Source organism: Pseudorca crassidens, chromosome 4 (assembly GCF_039906515.1).
Source record: "Pseudorca crassidens isolate mPseCra1 chromosome 4, mPseCra1.hap1, whole genome shotgun sequence".
NCBI classification, from domain to species: domain Eukaryota; kingdom Metazoa; phylum Chordata; class Mammalia; order Artiodactyla; family Delphinidae; genus Pseudorca; species Pseudorca crassidens.
Genome location: NC_090299.1, coordinates 66,591,729 through 66,609,529, shown reverse-complemented (window position 1 = coordinate 66,609,529; position 17,801 = coordinate 66,591,729). Strand labels below are relative to the sequence as shown.

General features: G+C 37.9%; 1 protein-coding gene across 6 annotated transcripts in view; it reads right to left on the bottom strand.

The window, feature by feature from the left end:
* The window catches only part of GRXCR1 (glutaredoxin and cysteine rich domain containing 1), a 304,414-nt gene that overhangs the window by 156,563 nt on the left and 130,050 nt on the right, over nt 1-17,801 (bottom strand). The window contains exon 4 of one of the 6 annotated variants that reach the window (XR_010942975.1): nt 1,706-1,877. The exons of the other annotated variants lie outside the window; for them this stretch is intronic. The gene's annotated coding sequence lies outside the window, so the exon portion shown is untranslated. The remainder of the gene's footprint in view (nt 1-1,705; nt 1,878-17,801) is intronic. 6 annotated transcript variants of the gene reach the window in all.

Below are 17,801 nucleotides of genomic sequence, written 5' to 3'. Positions count from 1 at the left end.
GAGGCAGGTTTGGTGAGAGCGGGGACTTCTTGCTTCCAGCAAGGCTGTATTAGAGGCCTCAGACTCAGTGGTTTGCCTAGTGGGACAGTGATGCAGTCTTCCTAAAGATGTTTCTGGAAACCCAACCTAGCACGCTTCCTTAAGCCTAATTATATTTAAAGCACCAATTTGGGGAAGTAAACTTCTTTCTGCCTCAGACACATAGAGGGTTATTCATAATTACAGTAGATTTAAAGGAATATGAGGGATGGGGCAGAGTCATGAAAAGTTTATGGCAATTTCAAACTGAGCATTAGGCATTAGACTTTGGACATCTTTATTATTTTCTTTGGATTAATTCCCTGTGGGATTTTTCATTGGATACTTTACACCAGATAAAATCCCAGCCACATGCAATCTCACCCCTCCTTTCTAGATTGTTTCTGACTTTCCAAATTCTCCCTAATTGCAGAGAAATTCACTCTCCTCATTTCCCAACCCAAACCTAGTTCTCAGGCCCATTTGGTATATCCAAACCGACCAGCATGCACAGCAACTCAAAATAATTTCTGTAACAGGAACCACTCTCTTATATGGCAGTGGTGCTTATACACAACTTTTTCATTCATTAGATAACAGTAGTTGATATGGAAGCCAATGGAACAAGAGCTGATATGTCACATGAGAAGTTTAAGGTGTGACCATATGGTGTTATCAGAGAATATCAAGGTTCCTCCATCACATGACATGACAATAGCATTATGTTCTTCCCAAAGCGGTACCACTGGGAGCAGAATGAAAAGCCAAGTCAGTATCCAACAGCCTGTTTGCTCTCTCTCCCTCTCATCTCCAGCCCTCAGCTATGGAAATCGACCCTGCCTGGGCACTTCCAATATGAATATACAAGTCTTTTTTTCAATCCAATGTTGTTTTTCCCAGTGGTTATTTCAACGGTTATGTTTCTTTCTATCTGTTCCTTTTTCGCCATTCTAGAATCTCTCTTCTCCATATTTCAGAACTCCTGATGCTGCCTCCAAATCTTGCAGCTTCTTCCCCATGATTTCATTCTCTTTGTATTTTTGCTGTTTTACAATGTGTCTTCTACTTGACCCTCCAGGATGGTCTCTATAGTGACTAATCTTTCCTCAATTCATACACTCAGTTTTTTTGGGTTTTTTTTGCGGTATGCGGGCCTCTCACTGCTGTGGCCTCTCCCGTTGCGGAACACAGGCTCCGGACGCGCAGGCTCAGCGGCCATGGCTCATGGGCCCAGCCGCTCCGCGGCATGTGGGATCTTCCCGGACCGGGGCACGAACCCGTGTCCCCTGCATCGGCAGGTGGACTCTCAACCACTGTGCCACCAGGGAAGCCCCATACACTCAGTTTTTAAATTTAAAAATTATCAGATTTTTAAGTTTCAGAAAGTCTTATAAAGCTATAATAGAATCTCTTCGAGCCTTCTTTTAAAACATTTTGTTGTGGTTATTCTAATCATTATCTGTCTCCTCTAACAGTTTTATTACTATACTAGAAGCTTTCCTATTCTTTTTATCCATTCTGTCTCTCTTTCTCTCTCTCTCTCTACCTCTCTCTCTCTCTCTCTCTCTCTGTGTCTCTCTCTCTCTCCTTGTTCTATCTCAAAGACACTGCTGCTGGGTCCCCTTAGATTGTGATGATTTCCTTAGCATACCCATGAGTTTATTTACATAACAAGCTACTAGGGTACCTGGGAGTGATGGAAACCCACAAGTGGTAGGAAGTACTGCTCTTCACAGACAGGGACATGAAACTGGAAACTCTTCAGTTCTTTCTGCAAACACAGGAAAAAGCTTGATTGCTGATCTCTGACATAAGGAGGATCAAGGCCGCTCCAAAGATTTGACAATGAGCAGGTCTTCCTAGAATGACAATGAATGGAATGGCAGGGCTCTTCCTCTGAGGGATCCACAGAACTCAGAGGTACAATCTTTCTTCAGGAACAAAAGAATTCAGATTTTCCTCCCAGGCCAACTGCCAGGCCCAGAATCAAGAACCATCCTAAACATGCAGCCCCTGGAAAGGTCAGAGTGTTCCCACACACCCTGCAGTCTAAGCACCTGTTTCTCTATGGAGACAGAGTTGATAGTTGGATTAGAGTTGAGAGTGGATGTGTCAGGCCACCATATCATCAGAATTCTGATCACTCTGAGGCAGATGGAAGAGATGAAAACAAAGGAGACAGGTAAGATAGATGGAAACAGGGCTTCCCCGGTGGCGCAGTGGTTGAGAGTCCGCCTGCCGATGCAGGGGACACGGGTTCGTGCCCCGGGTCCGGGAAGATCCCACATGCCGCGGAGTGGCTGGGCCCGTGAGCCATGGCCGCTGAGCCTGCGTGTCCAGAGCCTGTGCTCCACAACGGGAGAGGCCACAGCAGTGAGAGATCCGCATACCGCAAAAAAAAAAAAAAAAAAGATAGATGGAAACAGCCAATATTATTTGATTTATGCCTTATCACTCTCCACAAAAGATTTAATATGACTTAATGGCAGAGTATGAAATAAAACAGCAAAATGTAAATAGAGATTAAAAATAAGAACCAAGCAAAACATAACTTAGAAGAGGAGATCTAGACAAGGAAAAACAAAATAAGTAACTCTGACCTTGAGCTGGATTAATGGACAGATAAGCCAGGAGGTTGCTTGGGACACTGATGTCTAATGAATAATAAAACATCACTGGGAAAAAGTCACAGAACGTAAATTGGTCCCACTCCCATTAAAGTAGACAGAATGAAATTAAAATTCAAAACACCCCTTACTGTACTACTTTATCTCTTTTTTTCCTTCCAGTTTTACTGAGATATAATTGACATACAGCACTGTAAGGTACACAGCATAAAAATTTGACTTACATACATCATGAAATTATTCCACAATGAGTTTAGCAAACATCCATCATCTCATATAGATACAAAATGAAAGAAAAAGAAAAAAAATTTTTTCTTGTGATGAGAACTCTTGGGATTTACTCTCTTAACAACTTTCATGTATAACACACAGCAATGTTAGTTATATTTATCATGCTATACGTTACATCCCTAGTACTTATTTATCTTAAAGCTGGAAGTTCATACCTTTTGACTGCTTATATCCAATTTCCCTTCCTCCAACCCCTCACCTCTGGTAACCACAAATATGATCTCTTTACTACTTTATCTTTTGAATATTTTCCCTCTACCCATATATAATTTTAGTGAGTTAGATGTCAGCAAAGTGAGCTAAGGTTCTAAAAACAACTAAAGCCAGACATAGGTCTGCTTATGAGGGTGAGTAGTTCAGTTTACTAAAGTAAAAAACTGTACTTCTAAGACGTTGTCTTGGAACTCCATAGCATCTACAAGTTAAAAATATTATAACAGAAAAATGCAAAGATAAGAACTAGATAAATAGAAAATAGTTTGACAAATATTTTGGATAGTATTAAGGCCTACCTCCTATATTGTGCTTTGAAGATACTGCATGTTTTACAAATTGAAGGTTTATGGCAACTCTGCACAGTCACAGATGATGGTTAGCATCTTTTAGCGATAAAGGTATGTAGTTGTAATTACGGTATGTAGTTGTTTTTTAGTCATAATGCTACTGTACACTTAGGAGGCTACCGTATAGTGTAAACATAACTTTTATATTCACCAGGAAATGAAAAAACTCATCTGACTGGCTTTATTGCAATATTCACTTCATTGCGGTGGTCTGGAACTGCACCTGCAATATTTCCATGGGATGTCTGTATATGATTCTGCCCGTCATAACTTCTTAGAAAAAAGTTTCTCCTCACCTCCACTGTATAAAAGTTTAAAATATATTTTTAAAATTTCTGTCTGAAAAAGATCAAGTTTTTAACTGCCTATCAAATTCTACATCTCAGTGTGGCCTTACATGTAGCCCATTCACTAACAAACCTTTTTTTTTTTTGCATTACGCGGGCCTCTCACTGCTGCAGCCTCTCCCGTTGTGGAGCACAGGCTCCGGACGCGCAGGCTCAGCGGCCATGGCTCACGGGCCCAGCCGCTCCGCGGCATGTGGGATCTTCCCGGACCGGGGCATGAACCCGTGTCCCCTGCATCGGCAGGCAGACTCCCAACCACTGCGCCACCAGGGAAGCCCCACTAATAAACCTTTTTAAAGCAGTTCTTCTAACCCAGTTTTACCTTTTTCAAGAAAAGAGAATCTTGACTATAATAATAATGTATGATCTACCTCATTCAAGTACCTATCTATAAAAATACCTAGAATTATTTTAAAATTCATATCATTTGAAGGAAAAAATGGCTTAATTGAGAACTACTAATCATATTCTTCGAAATGAAGAAACTGTACTTATTAAAATACAGTTAACTTGAACTTTCTCTAAATAATTCTACAATTTTACCCTGAATTGACATATACAACTTTCTCTAAATAAATCTACAATTTTATCCTGATATTAACGAAAAGTTCCTTCTCAATAAGAAATTTATCTCCCTTACCCAGCCTGGCCAGGAGAACAGACTCTGTGTTGGTCTCGTCTGGATTTATCATCTTCCAAATTCTACTAGTAACCTTGTAATTTAAGCCTGTAATACATTTAACATATTATTCTGAGACTCTGCAAAAGCACAAGGTTCACTGAAATGAACAAAACTTTAATAACTGCTTTTGGTGGATGACAACTTCCTCTAATATGCTTTGTATTAATGGTCATTTCTTTCTGCAAACTTAGCTCTAAGCTCTTTGTTTCTTGTTACCATCGTGATTATCCTTCTATGCTTCTGTTCTCTGCTCTGGGTGGAGCCAAGAGTTCCTATGGTAAAAAGAGACATATCTCTATTGGGGTCCAAGCAGAAAACAACTAACCCAGAGGGCACAGAAAACCTGCAGTGTCACTGCTTTTGAAACACATTTGAGGAGTTCCACTTGCTGCAATATCTCAAAGCTGTTATTGTTGAATAATTTAATACCCCAAATCACATGGGCTGCATACAGAGCTGCACACCTCAAGCACTGTTTCATGTTTATAGAATAATATTTAAAGTCCTTTCTCACAGCCTCCCTCATTTGATGGCTGACACAACCCTGGGAAACAGGTAAATAAGACATAATTATTACAATTTTATAACTGAGGAATGTGAGAGTCTTAAATCTGTAAGTGAAGGCAAAAATCATAGCCCCTAAAGTCAGATTCTAATTCCAGTGCATTCACTTGGTGTGAGCTCTTCATCCATTCATCTTAGTTTCCTCCAATCTCTTAAACCAGTTGTGAGGATTAAATGGGATCAGGGATGAAAAGCACTGGTATGCTAATGGCATTTTACTACTCCTCAGAGATCTGGGTCTGACCACTCAGCCAATAAATGGCAAAATTCAGAACAGAATCCAACTTCCTGACTCCGGAGCAAGTAGAAAAAGAGCAGCTCAGGGCCCACAAGTCCCTTGGACAATGATGCTTTATGACTTGTCCATAATGTGAAAATTTCTCTCCAGATCCAAGTTTTGTGCAGCCTGTCACTTAATTTGGAAGCTCTTTAAGAATAAAAAACTGAGAATATCAGAATAGGGTATAAAAGTGGTATTTATTTAGAAGGAGAAAAGAAGTCACAACAAATTATAAGTTTTAAAAAGCCTAAATTTCTCTTTCTGATTTTTGTTGTTAGTGTATAGGAATGCCAGAGATTTCTGTGCATTAATTTTGTATCCTGCAACCTTACCAAATTCATTGATTAGTTCTAGTAGTTTTCTGGGGGCATCTTTAAGATTTTCTATGTTTAGTATCATGTCATCTGCAAACAGTGACCGTTTTACTTCTTCTTTTCCAATTTTTTATTTCTTTTTCTTCTCTGATTGCCGTGGCTAGGACTTCCAAAACTATGTTGAATACAAGTGGCGAGAGTGGACATACTTGTCTTGTTACTGATCTTAGTGGAAATGCTTTCAGTTTCTCACCACTAAGTATGATGTTTGCTGTGGGTTTGTCATATATGGCCTTTATTATGTTGAGGGAGTTCCCTTTATGCCTATTTTCTGCAACTGTTGAGATGATCATATGGTTTTTATTCCTTAATTTGTTAATATGGTGTATCACATTGATTGATTTGCATATATTGAAGAACCCTTGCATCCCTGGGATAAATCCCCCAATCCCATTTACCATTGCAACAAAAAGAATAAAATATCTAGGAATAAACCTACCTAAGGAGGCAAAAGACTTGTATTCAGAAAACTATAAAACACTGATAAAAGAAATCAAAGATGACATAAACAGATGGAGAAATATAACATGTTCTTGGATTGGAAGAATCAATATTGTTTAAATGACTATACTGCCCAAAGCAATCTACAGATTTAGGGCAATCCCTATCAAACTACCAATGGCATTTTTCACAGAATTAGAACCAAAAATTTTACAATTCATATGGAAACACAAAAGACCCCGAATAGCCAAAGCAATCTTGAGAAAAAAAAAAAACGGAGCTGGAGGAATCAGGCTCCCCAACTTCAAACTATACTGCAAAGCTACAGTAATCAAGACAGTATGATGGTTGGTACTGGCACAGTAACAGAAATACAGATCAACAGTACAGGATAGAAAGCCCAGAGATAAACCCACACACATATGGTCACCTAATTTATGACAAAGGAGGCTAGAACATACAATGGAGAAAAGACAGTCTTTTCATTAAGTGGTGCTGGGAAAACTGGACAGCTACATGTAAAAGAATGAAATTAGAACATTCCCTAACACCATACACAAAAATAAACTTAAAATGGATTAAAGACCTAAATGTAAGACCAGACACTATAAAACTCTTAGAGGAAAACACAGGAAAAACACTCTTTGACATAAACCACAGCAAGATCTTTTTTGACCCACCTCCAAGAGTAATGGAAATAAAAACAGAAATAAACACATGGGACCTAACAAAACTTCAAAGCTTTTGCACATCAAAGGAAACCATAAACAAGATGAAAAGACAACCCTCAGAATGGGAGAAAATATTTGCAAATGAAACAATGGACAAAGGATTAATCTCTAAAATATACAAACAGCTCATGGAGCTCAATATCAAAAAAACAAACAATTCAATTAAAAAATGGGCAGAAGACCTAAATAGATATTTCACCAAAGAAGACATACAGATGGCCAAGAGGCACGTGAAAAGATGCTCAACATTGCTATTGTTAGAGAAATGAAAATCAAAACTACAGTGAGGTATCACCTCACACTGGTCAGATGGCCATTATCAAAAAATCTAGAAACAATAAATGCTGGAAAGGGTGTGCTGAAACAGGAACGCTCCTGTGCTGTTGGTGGGAAAGTAAACTGATACAACCAACATGAAGAACAGTATAGAGTTTACTTAAAAACCTGAAAATAGAACTACCATATGACCCAGCATTCCCACTAGGCATATACCCTGAGAAAACCATAATTCAAAAAGAGACATGTACCACAATGTTCATTGCAGCACTATTTCCAATAGCCAGGACATGGAACCAACCTAAATGTCCATCGACAGGTGAATGGATAAAGAAGATGTGGCACATATATACAATGGAATATTACTCAGCCATAAAAAGAAACGAAACTGAGTTATTTGTAGTGAAGTGGATGGACCTAATCTGTCATACAGAGTGAAGTAAGTCAGAAAGAGAAAAACAAATACCGCATTTTAACATATATATATGGAATCTAAAAAAAGGAAAAAATGGTACTGATAAACATAGTGGCAGAGCAGGAATAAAGATGTAGACATAGAGAATGGACTTGAGGACACAGCTGGGGAAGGGGAAGCTGGGGAGAAGTGAGAATAGTATCGACATATATACACTACTGAACGTAGAATAGTTAGCTAGTGGGAAGCAGCCGCATAGCACAGGGAGATCAGCTCGGTGCTTTGTGACCACCTAGAGGAGTAGGATAAGGAGGGTGGGAGGGAGGCTCAAGAGGGAGGGGATATGGGGATATACATATGCATATGGCTCATTCACTTTGTTCTACAACAGAAACTAACACAGTATTGTGAAGCAATTATACTCCAATAAAGATCTATTTTTTTAAAAAAGCCTAAAAATGAAAACATTACAAAACCAAAAAGATAACATATCTATCAACTAACAAAAACACCTCTATAATACCTTTTTCCTCCATTTTTTGCATACTCTGACCACTTCTTCATATAATCATTTTGACACATTTTCCAATACAGAGACTAGCAGAATAAGTCATTGTTTTCTTCTAGCACAGTTGATTGTTCATTTTATTGCAGACAATTTTACCTGCAGTTTGGTCTGAAACTGCCAACTTAGGCAAGATATATCAGATATTCTAAGGTGCCATCAGATGTGCTGGAGTACATAAAATATACAACTTCAGTTGGCCCTACTGCTATAGATTTATGTCCTATAAACACAGTAATTCTGATCAATTCTATTTCATGTATATCCCACACACACACACAAAAGATGGAGTGTTACTGACTAGAAAGAACTTCTGCTTTAATTAGGTATCAATACGAACTGAATCCTCCATTTACAATTTTACATGTCTGAGAGTTGAGAGAATTTTCCATGGACTAGTTTCTGGCTCCATACATTCCAAGCTTTGTTTCACCCCTTTTCCTACCAACGTACTTCTGGAGCTAGTTTATATCATGATACTGTAGCTTTAGGTGAGGATGCCAGATGAGCATATAGACAGGGAGCAGAGGAGTGTCCCTGTAAACTATGTGAACATTAGAACACCTAGCAATAACTTAGGTATATACTAAAGTGACTGCAAACTACACAACTGATCTCATAAATCCCTTAGCCAGATCCCCAAAATGCATACAGTCCCTCCAAGGCCACATACCATGAGAGAAAGCATGTCAGAGGAAAATTTGGAGTAGAGAAAATAGTCTTAACTGATTGCTATTAAAATATTACATATTTTTTCAAATTTACAGAACATATGACCATTAGAACCCACTGCTAGGGCCCCTCCTTGCAGGGCTTGAGATGGGGCTAGTGCAAGTGAGGGGCCCTGGGGCTTCAGCTTCAAAGGAAATCCAACTCTGCACAGATCCATCCCCAAAGCAATGCCAGGGAGCCAACCTAATCAGATGCCTCCATTTTTGTTCATAAGAGGCAAAATAGTTCTAGGATTCTCAAGCAGTTTAAAAAGATAAGTTAACTCCTTACAAAGGCTACCTTTATGCCCCTTCTAATTTATTTATTCTCTTGGACCAGTCTTGCTGCTTTGAAAAACCTGAGGAACATCTAGGCAAAGAAAAGCAAAGGATTCACAGCCGGAAAGAAAACATGTCTATGTATTGGTTGTTCACCCTATGACATTTTGACACCTGAGAACATTTTAGAACATTTTAGCTCTAACCCTAACTTTGATTTGCCCATGTTGTATTACCAATTCAGATTCACTTTAACCCTGAAAACGCCAAGCTGAAAAGATTCTGTAGCACCTAGCCACAGATTGTTTCTATCCTGACTTGTTTTCATTTCACCATGGATCTCTGAGCAGTCACTGAGCTAATCCAATTTTCAGGCTCATTAATCTGGAATTTCAACTCAAAGGAGAGACGATGCAGCTCCCTGATGGGTTGGCAGGGCAGAAGCAACTGTGACAGCAACATCTTAAAACTTCTCCTGCGGCCTACAGATCAGTGTGCGTGTTATTTCCCCCGACCTACTTGTGGAGGTCTCCTTAAATGCCCGGGGGAAGGCAGGGGAGGCTACAGCTTGTCTTTTCCCCATTGTTTGTCGTTAATCCTAGCATGGCTAACCTTCAAGCATTGTGAAATGGACAATGCAGGTTTTTGGAATCTCCAGGTCTTCCACTCCAGTCTCTCCAGTTTGACCGTCAATTTCCTTTAGAATCCACAGTTTTCTTTACTGTCCTTCTCCCTTCTAATAACCTGTTTTTGAGGAAGATATGATTGAAAAGAAAACAAGAACAAAATGCCCACACTAGGGTGCAAATGAGTACATTTTAGTGTTTCACTAACGGTGTTTATGGACACTGGCTGCATATTAAACTTACCAGGGACTTTTAAAAACAATTCCAATACCTGGGCCCTGATCCAGACTAATAAAATCAGGCACTCTGGGGGTCAGGTCCAAGCATGGGGAATGTTCTATTATCTCCCCAGGTGAATCTGTTTTGTCATTTTATTTTCATGGAGAAAGGAAACAGAAGGGAAAATCTGGAGCACCATTTGCAGAATTTCAGGCAACAGAAAGCAAGGGAGATATTTTAGGGAGCAGATGGCAGAGGGTTTTTTCAGCAGCCTTAAAATCCCTGAAGTAGTCAATTTACTTCTCCCATTCATAGACAGAGACTGCTCTAAAATTGCTTTCACCTATAGCAACCACATTAGAATGAAACAGACCAATCGAGGTGCCGTTATTTTGTAACAATTCAGTACCAGGACATCTGTAAAAAGCTGCTTTCATACTTCGATTATGGATTTCATCCACTGTATTTTGTGCATGTCACAAACAGTGACAGCAGATGTCATTATAGGACAGAAGTTTTTTATTTCTCTGTTAATGTTGTTTATTAACAAGCACTGTGTGAGCACCCACTGTGGAGACCTGTCCTGGGAGCCATTAGAAAATAATGGCAGAGATAATCCCTCCTTAGCTATAAAATCCTATGATTCTGAGGCAAATCTCTTCTATGAATGCTGAACACTTTGGAAAGACCTCTTAGGAGACAAAATTTTGGAGGCATCAAAGAGCAAATTATTCTGCCAAATTGTTTCCTTTCTGATCTGCCTGAAATTTCTATTTCTTCTAGATGCATCAATGTAAGTTGCACGAACTTCATTTGGAAAAGGTGGCGTTACACTGTAGCACCTACTACCCCCTTGGCATATATTGGTCACCAGATCACCTAGAACAAATTCCTCAAGGTTTAGAGCCCTGAGCAGGAAAAGTCTATACTAGAAAAAGGGACCAGAACAGTACAAGCCGCTCTGAGGTGGCGTGAACACTGCAGGCTGGGAAAGGACACGGATGCCCAAAAGAAGAGCTTCAAGAGGATGGTCCCAAAAAGGGCAGGCGACAGGGTCAGAAGAACATGGATATCACTATCTCTGCCTACTTCCCAAGTGTTGCCTTGGCACGTTCAGGCTTTGTGTTTTCAGGACAACCTGTTGCTGGTTTGAACCTTTTTGGCTCTATGGCCTTCATGTTACTGACCATTCTCCACCAGTTTTCACCGGGCTTCTTGCAACCTGGCTCCCCCTGCTGCCTGCTCCTAGTTTCTAACTCTACCTTTCACTAGCTGCCGCCACCACTGCCTGACCCCAAATACAGGATAGGATGATGTCCCTTTAAAATAAAGTTGAAGAGTGAACCGCGGGTCATTGGGAAGCAGAAGAGAAGTAAGATACGTGGTGGTAATAGTAATAGCAATTGTATTACTAAGACACTGCATGTTTATTAGTGAATAGGTGTGTCAGCAGTGATCAGGGAATGCTCCCACTTCTAGGAATGTGTTCCTCCCTTTCTGCCTTCCTCTCAATGGGGGTATTCTTATACTATTCTCTGTCTAGAAAGAGAGTGTTCGGAGCACATGTGAAAAACTCACATAAACTCCAGTCTGAATGGAAAGATCTGGGTATGAGTGCCCTGCTAAATAGTGAGTGAGACCTGAGTCTAAATGAACACTATTAGTATTTTTATGTGGAAATTCTAAGATTAACATAATCTGTAGAATTATGGGATACACACATATCTAAGGTATTTTTATGATGTTGCTTTTACATGCTACCTCCATTAAGAAAAATTACCATTTGTTAGACCAACTGTCTTTATATCTTAAGACATCATTATAATCACATATTAAGAAAACATATTTATGTTCTGAAATATGCTCTACCCCAAAAGCATTAAATCATACTTGCTTTTCATTCACTACATGTAACCTGTATAAAATAAAGTTACTTGGAATGCATTGCAAAGTAGGCCAGGATTAGTGAAACAAGTCAAATTCAGAAGTTCGCAGTCAATGGTAAATGATGTTGAGAGAGTTATTTTAAATGAAAAATTGAACAATATGCCCCAGATAGTATGAAGGCTTTGTCAATGAAAAAATCTTAGTCAACAGTCAATCTAAGAAAGAAATAGAGAATTTTATTCCGGCTAACCTGAGGATTATAACGCAGGACACAGTCTTTCAGGAACTACCGAGGACTACTTCCCCATTAGAAGTCAAAGCACAGTTATATAAGTTTTTGAGACAAAGGGTTACACATCAAAGGGTTATACATCAAAGTAACATAATGACAGTTTGCACAGTCCAACAAGGTGAGTAGTAGGTCATCATGACCCCTTACAGGATTGAGGAGGAATGTTATCTCCTAAGGAGTTATCTTGCTGGCACCAGGAGTTAATTGCTTTCTTTGGTGAGCAGGCATTCCTGTGTTTTCTAAGGGGATCTAGTTAAGGTACAATGTAGATGCGCAATGCACACTAAAGAGGAGGAGACAGTGGCTCAAACAGCAGAGAAAAGTTTATGTTAAATATTTCTTGTCCTGCCTTAAATATAATTTCATTTTGTCAGCTTAAATAAATATATCTCGAATCAGTCGGACTCAAAGTACTGGCTCTAATGTTCAAACTTAATTATAAATACAAATGATTTTGTGACAATCCAATTGAGATTATAAGGTTGCTGTAGCTTTAAAAGAAGTTACACTATAAAAAACCTTAGCTTTGTTTGCAGCAATACCTTGCTAAAATACAACAATAGCAATTAAACTAAAAAGAGTAACCTTTCAAGGGGAAAAATGGTATGAACTTTCTTTTTCAATGGTTATTTGAATTAGCCATGGATGGCATTGAAACAATAAGAATTTATAAGCAGACAGAAAAGATCATTTGAACTGAAAAATAATTCCTAGCATGTCATCCAAGTAAATACAGAACAGCAAAACCAAGTCCTGGATGTTTTAGTGGGTAGTCTACTTACATGGCCTTAACCTAAGTACATTTAGATCATTAAGACCAATAAAGAGTCTCTATTGTGCCCCGTACAATGGGATTTGGTAAAAAAAAAAATTTTTTAATAAACAGGATTAAGATGAGTTAGTGAAGGTGGCTTTTAATCAGGCATCAGATTTAGTTAAGAAGCAAGATTTGAAGAAATAGCAACAACAGTGATGAGCCTATCTCATTCATTTATTTATTCAATGAATGTTTTTTGAGTACTTATTATGTGTCCAGCACTATGATAAGTTCAGAGGATTTAGTGGTGTCCAAGATAGCTCTTACAGAGCTTACCCTCTAGAGAGCAGTCTTCGGCCTAGTGTATCATAGCCCTGAGAATGCAGGATCATTTTTCAATGGGTACCTGGGCATGCGTGGTTTTAAGAATATTAATTTCTAAATGTGGTATATACATATGGTATTTGAGAATGTTCTAATTTCATTCTTTTACATGTAGTTGTCTAGTTTTCCTATCACCACTTATTGAAGAGACTGTCTTTTATCCATTGTATATTCTTGTCTCCTCTGTCATAGATTAACTGACCATAAGTGCAGGGGGTTATTACTGGGCTCTCTATTCTGTTCTGTTGATCTGTGTGCCTGTTTTTGTGCCAGTACCATACTTTTTGATGACTATAGCTGTGTAGTATAGTCTGAAGTCAGGAAGCATAACTCTTCCAGCTCTGTTCCTCTTCCTCAGGATTGTTTTGGCTATTCGGGGTCTTTTAAGTTTCTATACAGATTTTAAAATTATTTGTTCTAGTTCAGTGAAAAATGGTATTTTGGTATTGGTATTTTGATAGGGATTGCACTGAATCTGTAGATTGCCTTGGGTAGTATGGTCATTTTAACAATGTTAATTCTTCCAATCCAAGAACATAGTATATCTTTCCATCTGTATGTGTCATCTTCGATTTCTTTCATCAGCATCTTGTAGTATTTGGAGTACAGGTCTTTTACCTCTTAGGTAGGTTTTTTCCTAGGTACTTTCTTCTTTTTGATGTGATGGTAAATGGGATTGTTTCCATTCTGATATTTCGTTGTTCGTGTATAGAAATGCAACAGAATTCTATATATTAATTTTGTATCCTGCAACTTCACCAAATTCATTGATGAGCTCTAGTAGTTTTTTGGTGGCATCTTTAGGATTTTACATGTATAGTATCATGTCATCTGAAAATAGTGACAGTTTTACCTCTTCTTTCCAATTTGGATTCCTTTTATTTCTTTTTCTTGTCTGATTGTTGTGGTTAGGACTTCCGAAACTATGTTGAATAAAAGTGATGAGAGTGGGCATCCTTGTCTTGTTCCTGATCTTAGAGGAAATGCTTTCAGCTTTTCACCACTGCGTATGAAGTTAGCTGTGGATTTGTCATATATGGCCTTTATTATGTTGAGGTAAGGTCCCTCTATGCTCAATTTCTGGAGAGTGTTTACCATAAATGGATGTTGAATTTTGTCAAAAGCTTTTTCTGCATCTTTTAAGATGATCATATGATTTTTATTCTTCAGCTTGTTAATGTGACGTTATCACACTGATTGATTTGTGGATATTGAAAAATTCTTGCATCCCTGGGATAAATCCCACTTGATTATGGTATATAATCTTTTTTAATGTATTGTTGGATTCTGTTTGCTAATATTTTGTTGGGGGTTTTTGCATCTATGTTCATCAGTGATATTGACCTGTAATATTCTTTTTTGGGGATATGTTTGTCTGGTTTTAGTATCAGGGTGATGCTGGCATCATACAACATTCTCTAACACCATATACAGAAAAAGAAACTCAAAATGGATTAAAGACTTAAATATAAGACCAGAAACTATAAAACCCTAGAGGAAAACAGGCAGAACATTCTGACATAAATCATAGCAATATTTTTTTTGGATCTGTCTCCTAAAGCAAAGGAAATAAAAGCAAAAATAAACTAATGGGAGCTAATTAAACTTAAAAGCTTTTGCACAGCAAAGGAAACCATTGACAAAACAAAAAGCCTACTGAATGGGATAAAATATTTACAAATTATCTGATCAAAGGAGTTAATATTCAAAATATATAGACAGCTCATACAACTCAACATCAAAAAACCTAATAGCCCAATTAAAAAATGGGCAGAAGATCTGAATAGATATTTTTCTAGAGAGGAAATGCAAATGGCCAACAGGCAAATGAAAACATACTCAACATCGTTAATCATCAGGGAAATGCAAATCAAAACCGCAATGAGATATCACCTCACACCTGTCAGAATGGCTATCATCAAAAAGACCACAAATAACAAATGTTGGCAAGGATGTGGAGAAAAGGGGACCTTTGCACACTGTTGGTAGGAATGTACCTTGGTGCAGCCACCGTGAAAAACAATATGGAGATTTCTCAAAAAACTAAAAATAGAACTACTCTAGGACCAGCAATTCCATTCCTGGGTATTTATCCAGAGAAAACAAAAACACTAACTCAAAAAGATACATGCACCCCAGTGTTCATAGCAGCATTATTTACAATTGCCAAGATATGGAAGTAAACTAAGTGTCCATCGACAGATAAATGGATAAAAGAAAGTGGTATATACATACAATGGGATACTACTTAGCCATAAAAAAGAAGGAAATTTTGCCATTTGCAACAATATGGATAGACTTGGAGGGTATTATGTTAAGTGAAATAAGTCAGACAAAGAAAGACAAATACTTATGACATCATTAACATGTAGAATCTAAAAAATACAACGAACTAGTGAATATAACAAAAAAGAAACAGACTCACAGATATAGAGAACAAACTAGTGGTTACTAGGTGGGTGAGGGAAGGGGGGGAGGGGCAAGCTGGAGTAGGGGATTAAAAGGTACAAACTATTATGTATAAAATAAGGTAAAAGACATGTTGTGTAACACAGAGGATATAGCCAATATTTTATTACAACTATAAATGGAGTATAACCTTTAAAAATTGTGAATTGCTATATTGTACCTGTAATCATATAATTGTGCATCAAATATAACTCAATAAAAAATTATATTAAAAAAGTTAAAAATTAATAAATGTGGTATATACATACAATGAAATACTATTCAGCTTTTAAAAAAGAAGAAAATTCTGCAATATGCAACATGTCAAATGATTAAATAAGATAATATAGGTAATACAAACAAACTTTATGTAACACTTCTTGAAGCAGGCAGGCTCCACCATCAAGAGTGCCGAGAACAGCAAAGTAAGGGAAAAGGGCTGCAAGCCTTTATAGAAAAAGGCAAGCAGGAAACAAGAAGTATTGGGCTTAAGTTGATTGGCTGTGGTTGCACATATGACCTTATTTAGAATGATCAAGGAACAAGGAAGTGAGTATAGAGCCCAGAGTTGGCTTGGTGTTTGGGGACTGGCTGACAGGATATACTACGCTTCCAGTCAAGTGGAACATTTACAGGTACACAGACGTTATCTAAGTTTTGGTTTGCTAACATGGCACCCTGAACAGGAGTGCCTACATCTTGGGCCTAGAAATTTGTTTTAACATTCAACATGGATGAACCTTGAGGACATGACGCTAAGTGAAATAAAGCTAGGCACAGAAATAAACACATTATATAATTCCACTTATAAGAGGTATCTAAAATAGTCAAATTCATAAAATCTAAGACCAGACTGGTAGTTACCAGTGACTGCAGAGAAGGTGAAAATGTGGAGTTATTAATCATCAGATATAAAGTTTCAGTTAAGTAAGATGAATAAACTCTAGAGATCTGTTGTACAACAGTGCACCTACAATCAACAATAATGTATCCAAAGTTTGTTGGGAGGACAGATTTCATGTTATTTTCTTATCACAATAAAACGTTTAAACAACAATACAAAATATCAATTTCTAGATTCTCCACTTCCATATACATTCTACCAAAATTGTGCTGAGAACATGACTGTGGTCCAGTTATCATGATGGATCTTTTCCCACTTCCTATTTCATAATCATCTTTCTCCCACCATACAAAAAAAGGCATAACTTCCTCCCATCTCAAAGTTTACTATGTGCCTATGTAGGAGGATTGCTGAGAGTATTGTGGGATAAATATGATTGTGTACAAATTCATTCACATCTTTATTTTTTCCAGGAAACATTTAGGAACTGCTTCTTATGTTCCAGGCACTGTGGTGGTTTGTATTTTTTTTAAGTTTTTTTTTTTTTTTGATGCAGACCATTTTTAAAGTCGTTATTGAATTTGTTACAATATTGCTTCTGCTTTATGTGTTGGTTTTGTTGGCCAGGAGGCATGTGGGATCTTAACTCCCTGACCAGGGTTTGAACCTGCACCCCCTGCATTGGAAGGTGAAGTCTTAACCACTGGACCGCCAGGGAAGTCCCAAAGGCACCGTGTTAAGCACTAGGAAAGTACAAAGCAATAGTCTGTGTTCACTCCCCTTGAAGAAAAGGCAATCTGTTAAGAGAGACCGCTGTGTTAAAAGTTGTTAAAATAAAATAAATGTAGCAAAAACAAGGGTAGAAATATTACTCAAATTAACTCATAAAAAAAGGTATGGAAATAACTGTTAATTGCTTGTTTTATTTTCAGATACTAAATTATAGCATAAAATGCAACGCTTATGTATCATTGCTAGTGGATTTCAGGGTTTTTTCCTGAAGATTTATTTTTTTATTTTCTTTTTATTTATTTTTTTAACATCTTTATTGGAGTATAATTGCTTTACAATGTTGTGTTACTTTCTGCTTTATAACAAAGTGAATCAGCTACACATATACATATATCCCCATATCTCCTCCCTCTTGCATCTCCCCATCCCACCCTTCCAGGTGGTCACAA